Genomic DNA, 20,658 nt, shown 5'->3' with positions numbered 1-20,658 from the left:
TGTCCACCGCAGCGTCCACCATCTCTCCTGGGAAGAGAGACGTGGAACTCCGTAAAGGTCCGTTGCGAAGTCCCAACGCCGCTTCACGCCCAGCCGCCCTGGAAACCCGAGTAAGGACAGCGTCCCCTTCGTCGGAGAACCAGGTTGGCCCACAGGTTCACCGTCTGGTGGGCAAGGAAGGAGATGGCTCTTCCCCCAGACTGGCAAAGTCTCTGAAGGCCGAGTCATCTTCGGGAGAAATTCCCCCGGAGTTGGCTGCGACCTTAGATAACTGTGAGGGACCACAGATCTAGCCAGGAGACGGCCTGGAAAGCTGCCATGGCGGTAGATTCCAGGCCGAGTGCCTCTTGCTGCGAGAACCACAGTTCTCGGACAGAGCTGCTGCAGAGACACACCCGGAGTTAGCCTGGCTAACTCCGGGTTCACCTGTTTGGGCGGCATCGGGTCTTCAGATGGCACGTAAAACCGCCGCTGTCGCAGCAGAGGAGGTGGAAGCAGCTTGCTCGACCTGCCAGACTTGAGCGAACCGTCTTGTCCGGAGACAAGCGATTCAACCTGGTCCAGCACTGAGTCCGCAAGCTCAGAACGCCAAACCCACCGTCCGGTCTGGGTTGTTCCCTCTTCGGGGCCCCAGAACGACTCGAGCCGGGGACGTGGGCTCGGATGGTGGGAGCGGCGATCCTTCCCCGAGGTCGTTGTGCTGACGAATCAGCGCAATAACCTCGGCAAAGTTCCTCTGGATCTCAGGAGTGACTGCGTCCTGCGGAGTCGGACCGTCCAGTCCCTCAAACAGGAGCACCTCCCGAGACCCTCCTCCCTCAAGGAGAGGAGCAGCGACAGACCCCTCTCGGTCTCCTCAACCACCTGTGCGTACGACCTGGCTGGTCCGAGAACGAGCCTGGTACGTACGACGACGTGGTGGGATCCCTGAAGGGCGCACCCCATCACGATCACTCCTCAATACCTCGCCCCTCCCGGTGTAAACCCGGTCAGAGGTTGAAGGTATGGGAGAGGCAGACCTGACGCTCCCACCCCCTCTCGCTCGCTGGCAGAACCAGCGGGCTTGGAAGACTGCAGGCGATCGCCAACCCGCGGTGGCGATCGAGCTGCAGACCTAGTCGAGCCGTCTCGCTGTGGAGAACGGCTGGACCGAGAACAGCGGCCCCGGTCTCGTGTGTCAGAGGAGCTGGTGCTGGTCGCCGTACCCGATCGCTCTCTGTGAGAGTGACGGTCAGGCGACCGGCGAGCTCCACTGTCACGGTGAGATCGTGCGTATCCTCACGGTGCGTCAGTTCGCTGGTACCAGCCGTGGCTGGTGCCGGCGAACGGGGGGACCTCTTCCCAGCTCAGCCCGTGGCGGTCATGGACCGTCACGTCCGCCCGGGTAGCCAGCTGCTCGCCGCGAGAGCGAGAGCTGGTCTGGTGAGAGTCGCGTGAGCGGCTGTCACCAGTCTTCCGCTCCGTGCCGTGAACCTGACGCTGAGCGGACTCCGAGGTCTGGTTCCTGGCTGCACGGTCGCTGGTAGGCGACCGTACACTCGGTACCTCTCGCGAACGAGCGGCCGAGAACGGACCCTGTTGCTGTGGCCGAACCACTGACAGCAGGTGAGGAAGTGCCGGTGTTAGCCGGCACTCCTCTGGTCCCGTAGTCTTCTTCCTTACGGAAGAAGAGACGGGTCCTGCCCCGAAGGAGCAGGGTGACCAGCGGAAGAACCCCCCGTCTCACCAGAGCGAGACGGGCCCTTAGAAGTTCCCGAAGGAGACTTCTTAGGGGGGGGGAGGCGACCTTCTTCTTCTTCGGCGGGGGAGCCTTAGAAGAAGAAGGGGAAGAGGCGGAGACAGACGACGACGACACCTTCCTCCTTCTTCTTCTTCTTCTTCGTCAACCTTCTCAGACCGACGTCAGATCTGTCATCCAGGACGGAGCCGGGGCTGCTGTTGCCGAAGCAACAGGCCCGGACGCACCTGTCCGAACAGATCAGCATCGGAGCAGCGGCGCCAGGAACAGGACAACATCAGCAGGTGCAGGCATCACAGGACCGGCAGACGAGACAGCAGGAGCAGGTACAGGACGGCAGCAGTGTTCATGGCATGTACGGCAGACTGTGTACGCGGTCCAGATGGGCGGACCAGCAGCACAGACATCCTAGGTACCGGTGGGAGGTCCAGGGGCGAGCTCTTCGGGCACACGAAGTCCGGTCCGCGGCAGCACGGCAAACCCAGGTGGCGGCATCACACTCCCCCGAGTTTACGGCGACTGGCCCCTGCACCGATGTAGTGGGTGTCACAAGAGACCGCGTGCTGGGTGTACACCAGGTGAGGAGGTGAAGCGTAGCCGGGTGTTGTAAGGGTCGTGGTGGTGGTCGAGACCGTTGCATGGGTGACCGCCACGGCGCCAGCGAGATGGTAGAGCAGCCCCTGGACACTTGGCACGCCCTGCAACCCCAACGATGCCCACACCTGTCCGAGGTCATCCTTCGCGGCAACCGCACCTGAGGAGGCAAAAGTCGGGTGTTAGGGGGATCCTCTACCCGCTTGCGCGAAGACGAACGGATAGAGGACCCAGAGGTACAACTGGACGTCAGGGTATCTAGCGCCCTCCTCCACACTAGACAAGTCAGGAGAGAGAGAAGGACCTAGACACCCCCCCCGAAGGGGAAGGCGCGAGACATGGAAGTTGAGCGGGAGGCAGGAAAGAAGACGAAGTGTCCGTCACCAAAGGAGTCGCGGGAGAGCTTCCCGACGACTCCTTTGCAGGCCTTCGCTTCTTCCTGCCCTCATACAAAGTCCACTGCGCCTCCAACCAATCATTACACATCACAAAGGCTCGGCTCGGGTGCATTCGCGCCCCCGACACCGAGCACACAAAATATGAGGGTCTATCTCCGGGAAGATCGGAACTTCCCGCATTTGTTACGCCCTTCGGTACCCGGGCATAGTCTCCGTGGGGTAGCGAGGCGTGGAGATTCCATTATTGATCATTCAAACTTGAAGAAATAAGAGAGGAAATGATTGTACTTACAATGTTTCACACACAAACACAACCAATACTCATGAAAGCAAACGACGAGAGCGGGCAGAGAGCGTCGAACACACACGTCCACTCGCTGTGAGGCCGAAAGCAAAAGTGATTTGTTTACCTCCCAGTCGCGCGCGCGCGCCTGTCGGACAAGCAGTTAACTACCGAACCCCTTGTTCGAAAGCTTACGACCTATCCAGCTGCCGCTAGTACCTTCCTATTGTAAAAGGACCGAAGGTTTGTATGCCGTGTCGGAACAATTGTCATTTGTTCCGATACGTAATACAAACCCTCGGTCCTTTAACAATAGGAAGACTCACTTCTTGGTGGGAGGAATCTGAGTCTTTTTGGTGAACAGACTGGTGTTCGTCCAACCCTGGAGTGCCTCCCTGGTCGTAAGAGCAAGGGAGGGATCCAAACCTCTGTCCGATTGATCGGGGTGTGCACCCGCAAGATCAATGGTCAGACCTCTGGGCCAAGTACTAAGAGAGAGGCAAGCGTATCTCTTCGTACCAGCAAGCAAGAACTTGTTCCTGTTTGCAAGAGACAATCATAAAATGATGGGTTTGTCTCAAATTGGCATCCACTTCCTCCCCCTTGTTGGAGGAAGTGGTGGATATTACTCCTATCCCTACTGAAAGGGATAGGATGGTGCTCTATTGAGTAGCTCACCTGCATCTCGTCCTTACCCAGCAGGGTGACGACCGTGTCCCTCTACCCAAAGGTAGAGGGAAGAAAAAGGGGAAGAAAAAGATGGGAAGAGGAGCCAGTCACACTCTCATTCCTCATCCATTCTTACGGTCACACCAGGACTCGATGCTGTTCAGCCTGCGAGGGTCTGGGTTAACTACACAACGTGTTGAGCAACCACCACGGTTCCCAAGGAAAAAGATCCAAGGAACTGTGGGCAATATCCTGAAGGTAGAAGGAGGTGCATGCGGTCCGGTTGGACCAGGCGCCTGCCTTCATTACCTGCGCCACGGAGAAGTTCTTGCGGAACGCGAGAGAATGATGAAGAGGCGTCCACACTCATCCTGGGTGTCGAGTTTCTTCAGACAGCTCCGTCGCACCTTCACAGGACAAAGCAGCATAGCCTTCGTATCGGAGGCGGTGAAGTCCATTAGGGAGGGTATTGTGAAGGACTCGAACCAATCGTCAGTTACCGAAGGGTTCTGAGTCTTCGCTACGAAGATCGGTACGAAATCGAGCGTCACAAATCCCCATCCCTTTGTGCTTGACTTCTCAAGAGAAGTCATGCAGTTACCTAAGACGAAAAGAAGGGAATAGTCGTATGACCTATCCCTCTTCTCGACTTTGGTTATGTACAGTACTCATACTGACAAGCTATTAAGACGAAGTAATGATTGCTCTGGAACAACCGAACTAAGTCCACAGCATAGTTCGTAACTGACTCGGGCGCTCTGACAGCTGCCGACTGACTGGTTCGGAATCAGTAGAGGCAAGTTGTCCAAGCATCCGGGTAAGTCACGTGACCTTCGCCCTTTAAAGAGTTATGCTGAGAGACCCAACAAATAAAATATTTGTTAGTCACCGATGCCGGACGGCGCGGCGATGATTCTCTTAATGCATAAGCTCAAAAGGCGAAAGTCAATTGCCTTCAAAAGACCGAGGTCCCTGATGGCAAGAAAATCTCATAGACGTTGAATCTCAGCTTAAGGAGAAACAACACTATGTGACGTTGAAGACGAAGGTAGGCAATGAATGCAACCTACGTCTTCCAGCTGAATCGAGAGAAGGAATCTCAAGATTCTAAACCTGTGCTTACAAATGACTGAAAACGCTAACCGCCATTTCATTGCTGTCCGTTGTGCAATGAAAGCGGGGCGTTCTTCAGTAATGAAACACAGGGGAGAGCCGCTTGAAGAACTGCTTCTCATGGCTGAACGTTTGAAGTAGAGCTGGCAGGTGTGGGAGTAGGCGATGTCTTTCAATACATCTGCTAATCCGGGGTGAACAATGAACAATGAACAATTGTACACCTCCGAATACAAGATATTTTGAGGACAACTCAGATTCCGCAAAAATCATTCGCATTATCGGGATACGATGCAGCAAGAGACTATTACAGAATTCTGTTACCGTGAGGTAAACAGAAAGATGAGTCGAATAGATATCTCTGTTTAAAATTCTCGCAATACCGAAGACGATGAATACTAGCGTTTCACAGCAGTAGATGGTCATTCATGTATGCGAGAATCCCCGTTAATCAGAGACTTAAGTCCGTGATTGTTGGGCAGAGTACGGTTGTTATTCAATCAAAGCAGGTGAGAAAGACATAAACAACCGTCTATCTCAAAGCGGCAGCTGATACTGAAATGCCTCGGCAATTCATACGCAGTAGCTGTCGCTGACTCGTCATCCTGAGTTGCCAAGTAATCCTTTCCACGAAGGAATGCATTCGGCTAGACCACCGAGCATAAAAAGATATGCTCGAGCAATCTATTTAAGCGAAACAAATTTCGGTAAATATAAAAGCTTAAATGGTGTTGTTGTGACAACACCATAAGTATAAAATTGAAACTGGAAACTCCTGGTAGGTTGCAGGCAACCCGGGTTGCAGTTCAATTAGAATACTTTTCGTCTAAGTCGCAATCCGTAGAATAACCAGGATATGCGCCTACCCCTCGGACCATTCAACTGCTTAGCAGAATCGTGTCGCGAGGTTAATATACGTAGTATATTTGTAGGATTCTGAACAACGATCTCCATCCTAAATTCTTTCCTTCAAGAAAACAAAATAAGGATTGGAGATCGACCACCTTCTTTGTTCTCTATTAAAGAGAGTGAAGGAGAAGTCTTCCTCGAAGGAAAGCTTCAATGGTGAACAGAATACTAAGACGATAGTTCCAGCCAAACTGGATTATTCCCGTCCGTTCTTCTCTATTCCAGGTTGGTCGCCTACTGTGAGATAGTCTTCTTTCAGCAGCAGTCTTCTTCCTAATACTAGAAATTCCAGGAATTCGAGCATAAGGCGAGGTTCCCGATTATCGTGTAACATATCGGGGATTCTCGTCTCGCTCACTTTGGACCGTGGTCTCGCCTAAGTGTTTGGAGATCGTAAGAAACTCTAACACTCTGAATGCGCTAGAAATTCCGTAGAATTCTAAGCAGTCTGCGAAACCCCCACCGAATTCGTCAAACGATATCGCCTGGTGGTCCTCTCGATTCCCGTAGAAATCGAGAATGGGGCAGGATCCCTCCTCAACGACCGGGGCTTACGTCAGGTAGGACCCGAAGGTCCCCCCTGGTAGCGCAGTCCCCAACGTGGGATCCTACAGAGAAATCTCTGTAGGATCCTTCCCCTTTCCCTCGTAGCCGTAAGGAGAGAGGGAATGGGGGAGGAATTGGATACTTGCACGCCTTCCCAGTGGAACTAGCAGTTTGGAGAAGAGTAGGAGCAGCCATCGCCTTGCGGCGATGGCCTCTCAGAGTCTGGGAAAACGTATCGTCAGGAGAAAACGTTTTCCCAGAGGAGGGTTACGAACTCTCACTGTAGGTAAGGTCTGCCGCCACTGTGAACGTCGTCTGGGTGGGGCTGATCGACACCTGACAGGAGAGAGCCGATACCGTCCTCCGACTCATTCCAGTCCTCGTCGAGGTCGAAACCTCTCAGGAGGACGACCGGGAGTATTTAAATACGGTGTCCGAAGACACGTAGAAACGCCGCTGTCGCAGTAGAGGAGGTGGAAGTAGCTTGATCGACCGGCCAGAACTGAGAGAGCCTTCTTGTCCGGAGACGAGAGACTCTGGTTCAAGACAGAATCGGCAAGCTCCGATCGCGGCATAACCCCACCGTCGGTTTGGGTTCCCTCTCGGGGTCGGGCCCCGCCCAAAACGACTCGAGCAGAGACATGGGCTCTGCTGGTGGGAGCGGCGATCCTTCCCCCGGTCGTTGTTGCTGACGAATCAGTGCAATAACCTGGGTAAAGTTACTCTGAATCTCGGAAGTTACAGCGTCTTGAGGAGTAGGACCGTCCAGTCCATCCAACAGAGCAGCTCCCAGGACCCTCCTCCTTCAGAAGAAGGACCAGCAACAGATCCCTGACGGTGCCTCCAATCACTTGCGCGTACGTCCCTGGTTGGTCCTAAGACCAACCTGGCACGTGCGGCGTCGTGACGGGATCGTGAGCGGCGCATCTCTCACGATCACAATCCATACCTCGCTCTTCCTGGCGTATGCCGAGGAAGTTGAAGGTATCGGAGAGACAGAACTGACGCTACCCCCTCTCCCCCTGACGGTCGCCTCCAATCACTTGCGCGTACGTCCTGGTTGGTCCTAAGACCATACGTGGCACGTGCGGCGTCGTGACGGGATCGTGAGCGGCGCACCTCTCACGATCACTCCTAGCTACCTCCGCTCTTTCCCGGTGTAGCCCGAGGAAGTTTGAAGGTAGTGGAGAGACGATCTGACGCTCCCCCCCCCGCTCCGCTGGCAGGACCAAGCGTACGTGGGGGCTGCAGCCGATCACCAACCCGCAGTGGGGATCGATCTGCAGGCCTGGCCGTGCCGCTCACCTGTGGCGAGCGGCTCGACTGAGCACGTCGACCCCGGTCCCGTGCGTCAGACGACCTGCTGCTTGGTCACCGTATCCGCCCGGTCCCTGTGGGAGCGCGGTCAGGTGACTTGCAGAGCTCGCTTTCGCCGTGAGAACCGGTGAGCGTCCTCAAAGCGGCACGTCAAACCGCTGGTACCCAGCCGAGGCTGGTACCGTCGGTCGAGGGGACCTGGGGGACCTCTTCCCAGCCTCAACCCGTGGCCGGTCAGAGACCGTCACGTACACCCGAGGTACCGGCTGGTCGCTGCGAGAAGCGGCCGCTGGCCTGGCGAGAGTCACTGAGCGGCTCTCGACAGTCTTCTGCTCCGTGCTTCGGTCATGACGCTGAGCGAACTCAGGCGTCTTACTTTGGCTGCACGGTCACCCGAAGGAGATCGTACACTCGGAACTTCTCGTGGACGAGAAACCGAGCCGGTACCTGGCTTAGCAGCAGAGCTGCCAGACCAGGCGAGGGTGTACCAGCGGTAGCCAGCACACCCTTGTCCCCCGTCTTCTTCTTCTTCTCAGAAGGGGAGACGGGCCCCGTTCCCGAAGGAACAGGAGGACCAGCAGAAGAACCCCCGTCACACCGGAATGTGACGAGCCCTTCGAAGTTCCCGAAGGAGTCTTCTTAGGGGGAATAACAAAACCCGGTTACCAGCTGGTCGCTGCGAGAGCGGCCGCTGCCTGGCGAGAGTCACCTGAGCGGTTCTCGCCAGCCTTCTGCTCCGTGCCGTGGTCTTGGCGCCGAGCGAACTCTGGCGCCGAAACTTTGGCTGCACGGTCTCCCGAGGGAGAGCGTACACTCGGATCTCCCGCGAACGAGAGGACCGAGCCGGAACCTGGCGTAGCGGCATCGCCGCTAGCACCAGGCGAGGAAGTACCAGAGCTAACCGATACTCCTCTGGTCCCCGTCTATCTCTTCCTTACGAAGGGGAGACGGGCCCCGTCCCGAAGGAGCAGGAGGACCAGCAGAAGGACCCCCCGTCCCACCTCGGTGGGACGGGCCTTAGAAGTTCCCGAAGGAGACTTCTTAGGGGGGGAGGCAGCCTTACTTCTTCTTCGGCTTATGGGCCTTAGAAGTCGAAGGGGAAGAGGCAGCAACAGACGAAGACGAAGATGACACCTTCCTCTTCTTCGTCAGCTCACGCAGGACAGTCGTCAGGTCCTCCATCCAGGCCGGAGTCGGGCCTATTGCCGAAGCAACACGGCCCGACTGCACCTGTCCGGAAGGACCTGGGACTGGGGAAGACACACCATGGGCAGGACCAGCATGGACAGGCGCAGGAACCAGGAGCGACAGGAACAGCAACCAGCTCAGGAGCGGCAGGAACAGCGGCAGCGGTAAACACAGAAGGGACAGCCAAGCCAGTAGCGGGAACCACATCAGCGACAGGTACGGCAGGCCCAGCCATCGCCTCGTAGAATCATCGGCAGCCAGCGTGGTACTGGCGGCCCGGTCCCAGGGGCGAGCTGCTGGAACAGCGGAAGTCTGGGGCAGGCAACACGAAGAAAACAGGCGGCGGCGGCATACCCCTCCTCGGTACGGCGGCGACCGGCCCTAGAAGCGGCAGACGGCGTCACCGACACAGCATGGGGAGTGTAGACCAGCGGGGAAGCAGCATAAGCGCCGTGAAGGTTGTAGTGAGACCACTCCAAGGTCACCGCCCCAGACCTCGCTAGACTCTGCAGCAGATCGTGGATGCTAGGCACGCCCTGCAGCCGCAGTGGTCCATACCTGTCCAAGGTCGTCTCCCACGGCTGTAGCACCTGCGGTAGCACAGACAGATTAGAAATAAGAGGGGTTCCCTCACGCACGGGGGGGGAAGACATGCCCCACCCCGAACGGAAGGAAGACCCCAAAAACAAAATACGAGGAAGCTGAGCGGGGGGGCAGAAAGAAGACGAAGAATCGGATACCAAGGGAGTCGCGGGAGAGCTTTTCCGACGACTTCCTGGCAGACCTTCGCTTCCCCTACCCCGCACAGCAGTGAAAAGTAATATGAAAATGAAACAGAATACTGCACTTGCGATTCACTTCATAGAACTTAAAGAGGGAAAAATCAATTCCCGGTAAGAGCGGAAACTTGTGATCCATAATAATATGATGCTATCATAAATATATATTGAAAATGAACAATACTGCACTTGCTATTTTCACTTTTCACAGCAATAAATCGTAAGGATTAATTTCCCGGGTAAGAGCGGAAATTTGATCCAAAATTAAATTTGATGCAATTAATAAATGAAAATGAAAAGAAAACTGCATTGCGAATCCACTTTCATTTGCATTCTATTCATACAAAATAAGAGGCTCTTGCCGAGCGCAATCAAGCTCTCGGCAATGAACGCACAGGGCAAAAAATATAATTGAAAAAGAGTACTTACATCTTTCAATTACACACTTTCGCCCAAAATACATGACTTGGCGCGAGTGCGCCCGCCCTCGGCACCGAGACATAATTCAAGGGTTCAATTCATGAAAAAGAGCGGAAATCGCCGTCTCTACGGCGATAGCTCCATGTTGATTCATAATTAAGTAATGAAAATGAAAACAGTGTACTTACAGTTTCATTTTCAAGTCAAACCAAACCATTAGTAGAAAACACAATATAAACAAAGCATACGACGATGAAGCGGGCAGAGAGCGATGACGAACACGTCCTTCACACCCGCGGCCGAAAGCAAAAGTGATTCTTCACTCCTCTCGGGCGCGCGGCGCGCGCACGATCGGACAAGCAGTTAACTACCGTTCTCCCTTGTTCGAAGCTTACGACCGTCCCAGCTGCCGCTAGTTACCTTCCTATTGTTAAAGGACCGAGGGTTTGTATTACGTATCGGAACAAGTGGTGGATATACACTCCTATCCCTAACTAAAGGGATAGGATGGAGCTCGGTCAAGTAGCTTACCTGCATCTGACTCCCTTCCAGCGTGGTAACAACGACCGTATCCTCTGCCCACAGGTAGAGGTAGAGAAAGATGGTGAAGAGAAGCCAGTCACACTCTCATTCGCACATTCATTCTCCCAGTCATACCAGAATCGATGCTGTTCTGCCTGCTCTGGGTGCTGGGTAAGCTTACACAACGTGTTGAGCAGCCACCACAGGTCCCAAGGAAAAGTATCCAAGGACTTGTGGGCAATATCCCGAAGGTAGAAGGACGTGAAGGTGGTCTGGTTGGCCCAGACACCTGCCTTCAGGACCTGCGCCACGGAGAAGTTCTTACGGAACGCTAAGGAGGGTCCGATACCTCTGACTTCGTGGGCTCTCGGTCGGAGCGTACGGATGTCGTCGCTACCATCAGCCTCGTACGCTCTCCTGATCACCTCACGTAGCCAGAAAGAAAGCGTGTCTTGGAAACTTCTTTCTTGGTAAACCCCAGTGCTAACGAAGAGGCGTCGACACTCAGGCTGATGTGTCGAGTTCTCTTCAGATAGCCGCCGTAGCGCCCTCACAGGACAAAGCAGCATCTCATCCGCATCGTTATCGGTGAAGTCCAGAAGGGAGGGATCGTGAAAGACTCTAACCTGTCGTCAGGGATCGACGGATTCTGAGTCTTGGCTACGAAGTTCGGGACGAAATCGAGCGTCACAGATCCCCAGCCTCTGTGTGTGTTTAAACATCATAAGAAAGACCATTAGTCGTTCCCTACTCTCTTCGCCGATGCCAGGGCCAGCAAGAAGAGGGTCTTGAGGGTCAGATCCCTGTCTGACGACTCTCGGAGTGGCTCGAAGGGTCTTCGAGTCAAACTCCTAAGGACGAGAGTCCACATCCCACGCAGGGGGCCTGACTGTTCCCTGGGTGGGCAAGACCTTTCGAAGCTCCTCATTAGCAGGAAATCTCGAACGAGTTCGAGATATCCAGTCCCCTCAGTTTTAGGACGAGCGCCAGTGCTGCTCTATATCCTTTAACTGTGGGTACTGAGAGGAGCTTCTCTCGGCGAAGAAACACGAGGAAATCCGCTACCTGCTGAAGAGTGGCTCTGAGAGGAGACAGACCCTGTCTCGACACCAAACCACAGAAGACGGCCCACTTCCCCTGGTACACAGCTGCAGAGGACTGTCGGACGTGTCCAGCCATCTCTGTTGCTGCGCTACGAGAAAAGCCTCTCGTTCGCAAGAGATGGTAGATAACAGCCAGCCGTGAAGTGAAGGGACTGGACTGCTAGGTGGTACCGTTCTACGTGTGGCTGGGCTAGAAGGGTTGTGCCAATTGGGTAGCTCTCTCGGTGCGTCCACAAGAAGAGCCAGCAGGTCCGGATACCAAACGGCTTGAGGCCGTTTGGGAGCCACCAGGATCATTCTGAGATTGGGAGTGACCAGCGCTCGACTGATCACTTTCCGAATCAGACAGAAGGGAGGAAAGGCGTAGGCGAAGAGGTTGTCCCAGGGGTGTTGGAGAGCGTCCTCTGCAGCTGCCCATGGGTCCGGCACGGCTGAAAAGAAAACCTGAAGTTTTCTGTTGTGCCGGGTGGCGAACAGGTCTACGACCGGTCGCCCCCGCCCCACAGGTTGAAGAGCCTTTCCGCCACGTCTTGGTGTAGAGACCATTCGGTCCCTATCACCTGATCCCGACGGCTGAGCTTGTCCGCTACTACATTCTCTTGCCTGGAATGTAGCGTGCCGACAGCTCTATCGAGTGAGCCGTGGCCCACTCGTGCACCTGCACCGTCAACTGATGGAGCGGGAAGAGACACTAGCCCCCCTGCTTGTTGACATATGCCACTACTGTGGTGTTGTCGCACATCAACACCACCCGAGTGTCCCACCAAGCGGTCCTGAAATTCTCGGAGAGCTTTGAACGCCGCCTTGAGTTCCAGGACATTGATGTGAAGGTGTCTTTTCGTGATGGTCCCACACACCTGCAGTCAGCAACTCCTCCAGGTGTGCGCCCCATCCCTCGGTCGATGCGTCTGAGAACAGAAGCATCTCGGGGGGGGAGTGCGTATTGGCACTCCTCTTAAGAGGTTCTTGTCGTCGAGCCACCAGGCTAGGTCCTGCCTCACCTTAGCCTCCACTGGAGAGACCGCAGTGAAGACGCCCGTGAGGGACTAACTTCTCGAGTGACGACAGATGCCTGATCACGACTTGCCATTGCTGTGCTGCCTGTTCCTGCCGAGACAGGAACCGGCTGGCTGCTCCCTGAATTTGCTGATACGCAAGTCTGCGGGAAAGACCTGCCCTGCTACCGTGGTTCTATCAGCATACCCAGGTACGTTCGTCTTCTGCTTGGGTTCGAGATCGGACTTCTCGTAGTTTATCACGATCCCCAGATCGCCGGACAAAACTTGAGGAGTCGATCTCTGTCCTGCAGCAACTGCGAGCGGGAGCTCGCCAGGACCAGCCAATCGTCGAGATACCTCAGGAGACGTATCCCGTGCGAATGGGCCCAAGCTGACACCAGAGTGAACACTCGCGTGAACACCTGTGGGGGGCGGTTGACAGACGAAACAAAGTGCCCTGAATTGGTACACCGTCCCGTCGAAGATGAAGCGGAAGGTACTTTTCTGGAGACTGATGGATAGGGTATTTGAAAATACGCGTCCTTCAAGTCCACTGAAAGCATGAAATCGTTCCCCCTGATCGAGTCGAGCACCGAGCGTGCCGGAACTCCATCGTGAAACCTGCGTCGTGCGAACGAAGCGTTCAGGGGAGAGAGGTCTATCACCGGACGCCAGCCCCCCGATGCCTTCTCCACTAGGAAGAGGCGGCTGTAAAAGCCCGGTGACTGGTCCTCCACGATTTCTACAGCTCGTTTCGCCAGCAATGGTCTTGATCTCCTGTCGAAGAGCGTTGTCCTTTGATGATCCCGGACATAGGTTTGTAGGTGGACCGGTTTGGAGATGAGGGGGGGCCGAGACTCGAAGGGTAGTAGATATCCCTCCCGAAGGACGTCTACTATCCAGTTCTCGGGGGTGCCGTAGCGCTGCAAGTTACCCAATGGCTCGCCAGGCACCCCCCCACTTCCGGCAGCAGGTGAGGGGGAACGCCGTCCCTAGCGTTTCCCTCCTCGTTTCAACTTCTTCCCACCACCTCCTCGGGGAAAGGAGGGCTGGGAGGAGGGCTGGTTACGGCCTCCTTTAGCAGACGTCGAAACAGCAGGAGTCTTCACACGGGGTTTGGACGGTGCAACCGTCTTCGCCGCCGTGGAAGCGCTAGCCAAGCTCTTTGGCTTGGCCGCAGTCGCTCGAGATTGCCCAGTAACCTTCGAGACTGCCTGGTGAACTAAGCGGTCACTGTCATCAGTGCGCCGCCTTTCCACCGCAGCGTCCACCATCTCTCTCGGGAAAGAGAGCTGGGGAACTCCTAATTGGTCCATTGCGAAGCCCGAGTGCCGCCTCACGCCCGGCCCCCTTGGTCACTCGGGTAAGGACTGCGTCCCTACGTCGAAGAACCAAGTTGGCCCACAGGTTAGCAGTCTGATGGGCGAGGTAAGAGATCGCTCTTCCTCCCGACTGGCACAGTCTCCTGAAAGAAGCGTCGTCTTCGAGAGCAGAAAACTCCCAGAGCCGGCCGCTACTTTGGATATTGTGAGGGACCACAAATCCAGCCAAGAGACTGCCTGGAATGCTGCCATAGCGGTAAGATTCCAGGGCAAGTGCCTCCTGCTGCGAGAACCAGAGGTTCTCCGACAGGAGCTTGCCCTGCAGGGTTGGCACACCTGGAGTCAGCCCTCGCTAACTCCGGGTTTAAACCCTGTTTCGGCAGTATCGGGTCTTCCGAAGGCACGTAAAATCGCCTCTGACGCTGTAGAGGAGGAGGAAGCAGCTTAGAAGACCGTCCGGATTTCAGCGAATCCTCCCGTCCTGAGACGAGATTCTCAACTTGATCCAGGACTGAGTCTGCAAGCTCTGATCGTGGTAAACCCCACCACCTCATTTTGGGTTCCCTCTTAGGAGCCCCAAAATGACTCGAGCCGGGATGTGGGCTCTGCCGGTGGTAGCGGCGATCCTTCCGCAAGGTCATTATGCTGACGAATCAGCTTAATGACCTCTGCAAAGTTCCTCTGTATCTCGGGAGTGACTGCGTCTTGTGGAGTAGGACCGTCCAGTCCCTCTAGCAAGAACAGATCCCGTGATACTCCTCCTTCAGAAGAGGAACAGCGGCAGACCCCTGACGGTCACCTCCAACTACTTGCGCGTATGTTCTGGTCGGCCCTCCTAGAACCGTGCCTGAGCCATACGGCGTCATAGCGGGATCGCGAGCGGCGCACCTTCGTGATCACTCCTCGGTACCTCGCTCCTCCCGGTGTAGCCCGAGGAGGTTGAAGGTACGGGAGAGGCAGACCTGACGCTCCCCCCTCGCTCGCTGGCAGGACCAGCGTGCGTGGAGGGCTGCTGCTGATCGTCAACCCGCGGTGGCGATCGAGCAGCAGGCCTAGCCTTGCCGCTCGCCTGGGGCCAGGCGAGCGGCTCGGCTGAGAACGTTGACGCTGATCTCTAGCGTCAGGCGAGCTGTTGCTGGTTACCGTCTCCGCCCGGTCCCTATGGGAGCGGCGGTCAGGTGACCTGCTAGGCTCTCTGTCGCGGCGAGACCGGCCAGCGTCCTCTCGGCGCGTCGAGCCGCTGGTACCAGCCGTGGCTGGTACCGACGGCCGCGGGGACCCCTTCCTCGCCTCAACCCGTGGCTGGTCAGCGACCGTCACGTCAACCCGAGCAGCCAGTTGGTCGCTGCGAGAGCGTCCACTGGCCTGGCGAGAGTCGTGTGCACGACTCTCGCCAGTCTTCTGCTCCGCGCCGCGGTCTTGACGGCGAGCGAGCTCGGGCGTCAAAACTTTGGCTGGACGGTCTCCCGTGGAAGAGCGTCCACTCGGTACTTCTCGCGAACGAGAAGCGGCCGAGACGGAACCTGATTTAGCGGCAGGACCGCTAACACCAGGTGAGGACGTACCAGCCGAGGCTGGTACACCTCTGGTCCCCGTCGTCTTCTTCTTTGCAGAGGAAGAGACGGGCCCCGTTCCCGAAGGAACAGGAGGACCAGCAGAAGAGCTCCCCGACTCGCCTGAGCGAGACGGGCCCTTAGAAGATAACGAAGGAGTCTTCTTAGGGGGGGAGGAGGCAGCCTTCTTCTTCTTTGGCTGGTTAGCCTTAGAAGTCGAAGGGGAAGATGGATGGCAAAACAGGACGACGAAGACGACGACGACACTTCCTCTTCTTCCTCTTCTTCTTCGCCAGGCTCCGCAGGACAGACGTCAGGTCTTCCATCCATGAGGGAGCCGGGGCAGTTGCCGAAGCAACAGGGCCCGACTGCACCTGTCCGGAAGAACCTGAGACTGTAGCAGCACCACCAACAGCAGGAACGACAGGAACAGGTCCAGGAACAGCAGGAACAGCATGTACAGCATCTGAAAAGGAAGGAGCAGCAGGGACAGCAACAGGTACGACAGGCACGGCAGGAACCACAGGGAGAGCCAGGCGTCCTGTCGGCAGCTACCGTCATTCTCGGCACTGGCGGCAGGTGTTCTAGGGGGGTACTCTTAGGGCAGCGGAAGTCCGGGGTCGGCAACACAAAGAACCCAGGTGGTGGTGGCACCGTCCTCTTTGGTACGGCAGTAATAGGTTTGTGCACCACAGCCGTAGGCGTCACCGTCATTACATGCGGCGTGTACACCAAGTGCGGTGGCATGTCATATGCTGGTGTTGATATTGTGGTAGTGGTAGTGGTTACCGTACCATGAGTGACCACTGCCGACCCCGCCAACCGCTGAATCAACCCCTGGATACTAGGCACTCCCTGCAGTCAGCCCAGCGACTCCCACAACCTGTCCCAGGTCGTCCTTCGCTGGTGGCACATCTGCGGAAGCAACAGTCGGGTTAGTCAGAGGGGTTTCCTCGCGCCTGGGGGGAGAGAACCCCACCAGAGCGGACGGAAGACCCCGAATACAACTGGACGTCCGGGTAGCGGGCGCCCTCCTCCACACTCAACGGATCGAGAGAGGAGAAGGACTCCGCTACCCACCCCGCAGGGGAAGGCGCGAAACGTGGGGCTGACCGGGAGGCAGGAAAGAAGACGAAGTGTCAGTTACCAAAGGAGTCACTGGAGAGCTTTCCGATGACTTCTTTGGCGGCCTAAGTCTCTTCCTGCCCTCGTACAGAACCCACTGCGCCTCGGACCAATTCATACACGTTATACATGGCTCATTGCGGGAGCATTCTCGCCCCCGACAACGAGTACAAACCTCATGTGGATCCACATCCACGAAAGATCTAAATCCGCCGCATCTACGCCCCTCCAGCCCGGGACACACTCTACGGGCGACTGGGGAGCGCGGCGAAATCTCCATTTCTTGATCACTCATATTGCAAATGACAAAAGAAATGTAAAAGTACTTACAATCATATACTTTCAATTACACTAGAAAAAGAGGGCTGATACTCAAAGCAAACGACAAAGCGGGCAGAGCGATGACGAACACGTCCTATCCTCACACGGCCGAAAGCAAAAGTGGTTTGTTTACCTCCCAGTCGCGCGGCGCGCGACGATCGGACAAGCAGTTAACTACCGTTCTCCCCTTGTTCGAAGCTTACGACCGTTCCAGCTGCCGCTAGCTACTTCCTATTGTTAAAAGACCGATGGTTTGTATTACGTATCGGAACAACATAAATTTTCATTACCTTTCCAACTACTGAAACTACCAAACAGTATAATAACCATTCACTTCTATTCTTTATTCTACCTTTACCTAATGTTGTTTTTTTATTAAATGTATTGCATGAATAAGTTTTTCAATTTACAGCATCCTTTTACCAATAGAATACATAGAGCACATGGGGTAGATGCTGACCAATAGGAGAGCAGGATCTTACGGCAGTGACTAGCATCAGGAACCAATGGGAGAGCGGGAGGATGGTGGCGAGTCTACTCAGTTGGCGGCGCGCGAGTTTTAAAATTGTTCTAGGTGGTCCGGGCGAATCTTGGGACTTTACAGCAACAACCTTTCGTAACCTGAACTATTTTCGTATGTAGAGCCCGAAAAATCTTTGTACGTATTTGCTTTCGTAACTTGAATTTTTCGTAAGCTGGGACTTTCGTATGTCGAGGTACCACTGTATATTATGATGGTATTTTGTTTTTATACTAGATACGATTGTATAAGTGATACAGTTTTATATTAGTCTCTAAAATGGATGTTAAGGGTTAAGTAAAAGCCAGTTTACCCATATACAGTAGTGCCTCAGGTTATGAAATTAAGCTGTTCCGAAGCGGTCTTCGTAACCTGATTTTTTTGTATCTAAAACTACGTTTTAAATGTAAACTGCCTAATTCGTTCTGAGCCCTACAAAAACACCACTGTAAATTTTATAATAAAGCTAAATTGACCAATAAACAATGAAATACACCAATTTGGACTATTCAATACGTAACCTAACAGTGACTGTACCTGTAAATAAAGTGTATTAGTGTATAGGGTACAAGAAATTACATACATGTACGTATGTATGTAGTAAAATGTGGAATCTTACCTTTCGAGTGAGGCGATGTCCGAAAGTGACGGCAGAGGAAGAGGACAAATGGCAGAAAACATGAACACTAACTTTACGAAACATTAAAAAATGGAAGAAAACATTATTAACATTAAACTTTACGAAACACATTAACAAATGGCAGAAAACTTTAACACTTCTTGATTATCTCCAGCTTCGTCTCCATAGAAAGCATCCTCTTCTTTCTGTGAACTTCAGCAACATTCTTGGGGCCCACGGGTAATAACGTAAGTAATTAAGTTCACACACAACATGATGAAGTAACTTACACGAATTTACGTTAACAAACTAAATCTATGTGAACGAACAAATTCCAGGTGTTTACGATAACGCTGCCGCAACGAAATGGTCAAGGAACGCCTTTAACTAGACGCATGATGGGACAGATGCTGACCAATAGGAGAGCAGGATCTTACGGCAGTGACTAGCATCAGGAACCAATGGGAGAGCGGGAGGATGGTGGCGTCCTGGGCAAATCTCGGACTTTACAGTACATACACCCTTTCGCAACTTGAATTATTTTTGTACACAGAAGCAAAAAAAATCTTCGTCTTTGCCTTCGTAACCTGGATTTTTCGTATGTAGGGACTCTCATATGTAGGGTATACAGTGGTCCCCCCGTATTCGCGGGGGATGCGTACCAGACCCCCCCGTGAATAGTTAGAACCCGCAAATGTTTGGAACTCCTATAAAAACGCTAAAAACAGCCTATTTTGTTAGTTAAAACTCAAGAAAAACCACTAAAAATTTTCATACTTGGTTTTTTTAATAGTTTTATCACAAAAAGTGCATTTTATGATTAAATTCATCAAAAAAACCAGGAATTTGTGGATATTTTTCGTAGAAAAATACCGCGAATGTGCGAATTTTCCGCGAATAATGCAGGGAAACGTTCCTGAGAGAAATCCGCGAATGTGTGAGTCCGCAAATCCGGAGAACGCGAATACGGGGGGCCCACTGTATATCCTTTTATAGTGCAGTACATATTTGGAACCACTTGTGTCAAGCATCACCAAAAGAGAGAGAGAAACAGGAAAACCTCTAAAATCTTAGTAATTATCTTTCTGTTCTCAAGCAACATGATCTTATCGGGAAATTTATTGGGTTTTATGGCAATATCAACTGTAAACATTAATTTGGGTATATTCTTGGAGAGAAGGCCAAGTATTTTCTTGAAGCGAAAGCTGTGTATTTTCTTGACTGAACAAGAAATTGGATAAAATGTGATAGGAAGGGAATGTCATCATGCAAACATTGCACAACTGCTTTTAAAAATCTGTTGTTTTGTCATTTGACACTTAATCCCTTATGAAAATTTACACATACTTTTACATTTCCACTGCGTTACTTAACTAAAAGAATTTTGCTACTTTGCAGGAGTAAAATAATGTATAAAGAGCTTTGAAGCAACATAGCACAAGAATTTGCTCACTCCTTGCACTGAAGAGGATTCTTGTATATTTAGAAGCATTTAGATATTTAATTTCACATGAGCAATGCCCAGTGAGCGCCTCAGTGGCGTGGTTGGTATGGTGTTGGCGTCCAACCTCGGTGGTCGCGAGTTCGATTCTCGGCCATTCCATTGAGGAGTGAGAGATGTGTATTTCTGGTGATAGAAGTTCACTCTTGACGTGGTTCGGAAGTCACGTAAAGCCGTTGGTCCCGTTGCTGAATAACCGCTGGTTCCATGCAACGTAAAAACACCATACAAACAAACAAAAACGAGCAATGCCCAGTGATGACCAACTGATTTTTTGAGGTGCCAAGCTGCAAATTATATTTGTGTTGTTTTAGCAAGCAGCTAAAAATTTTAGCAATAATACCTACTGATTTTAACTTTTATTTTTATTTCATTTAATTTTTTTTCCTAGCTGAATAACACAAGTATATATTCATTCACTGTTATGAAGTCCATAATTAGGAGTGCTCTGGAATATTGATGGAAACCGAAAGCATATTTATATAGTTCTACATGATTCCCAGTCTTTCCTTTATGCTTAGTTTTTAAAATAAAAACAATTTCCATAGATCTGGGAAGCAGGTTACAGGAAAACTTTGTTCCAAGAATATACGTAGCACCTAGAAACAGAGAAAATTACAAACTAGGAATGATAGTCTGGCAAAAATCACGGTAAAATTTCACTTTATAAACACTGCTCTCATAATCACCAATTTTAGTACTAACCCCATAAATGATATACAATAAACATCTCAGTAACAGAAAATTCATGATTGGGTTTGGTGTGGTTTTTTCAGTAATCATAAAAAAAAACGTAAAACGGAAGGATACTAGCACGCCATTCTGGGCTCAAGTACCAGTTTACATGCAAAATGGGATGAATGTAAAACAATAAATAAAAGTTGGTAAATATCATAAAGATGAAAAAAATTCACAAACACGAACCAGAGCTTAATGAAAAGATGGTAAATACTCCTGTTGGCAACAGGAGGGAACCAGGCTGTGGTAGTAGTCTTCAGTTTCAGCTGAAAAAAATCCAAGACTGATTTATGGCAATAAAAACAAATATTTTTTTCACTAATAGAGAACAGACCTAGGTTGACCTAGTAGCCACATAGTGTATATGGGGTAACATTCGATA

At 52.8% G+C, this 20,658-nt stretch overlaps 1 protein-coding gene across 2 annotated transcripts in view; it reads right to left on the bottom strand.

Annotated features, from left to right (window-relative positions):
- LOC135199539 (uncharacterized) overlaps window positions 1-20,658 on the bottom strand; it is a 51,816-nt gene that overhangs the window by 30,354 nt on the left and 804 nt on the right. The gene's annotated exons all lie outside the window — the stretch shown is intronic.

This window comes from Macrobrachium nipponense, chromosome 25 (assembly GCF_015104395.2).
Source record: "Macrobrachium nipponense isolate FS-2020 chromosome 25, ASM1510439v2, whole genome shotgun sequence".
Classification (NCBI taxonomy): Eukaryota; Metazoa; Arthropoda; class Malacostraca; order Decapoda; family Palaemonidae; genus Macrobrachium; species Macrobrachium nipponense.
The sequence above is the reverse complement of the archived record's forward strand: the minus strand, read 5'-3'. Positions and strand labels throughout refer to the sequence as shown.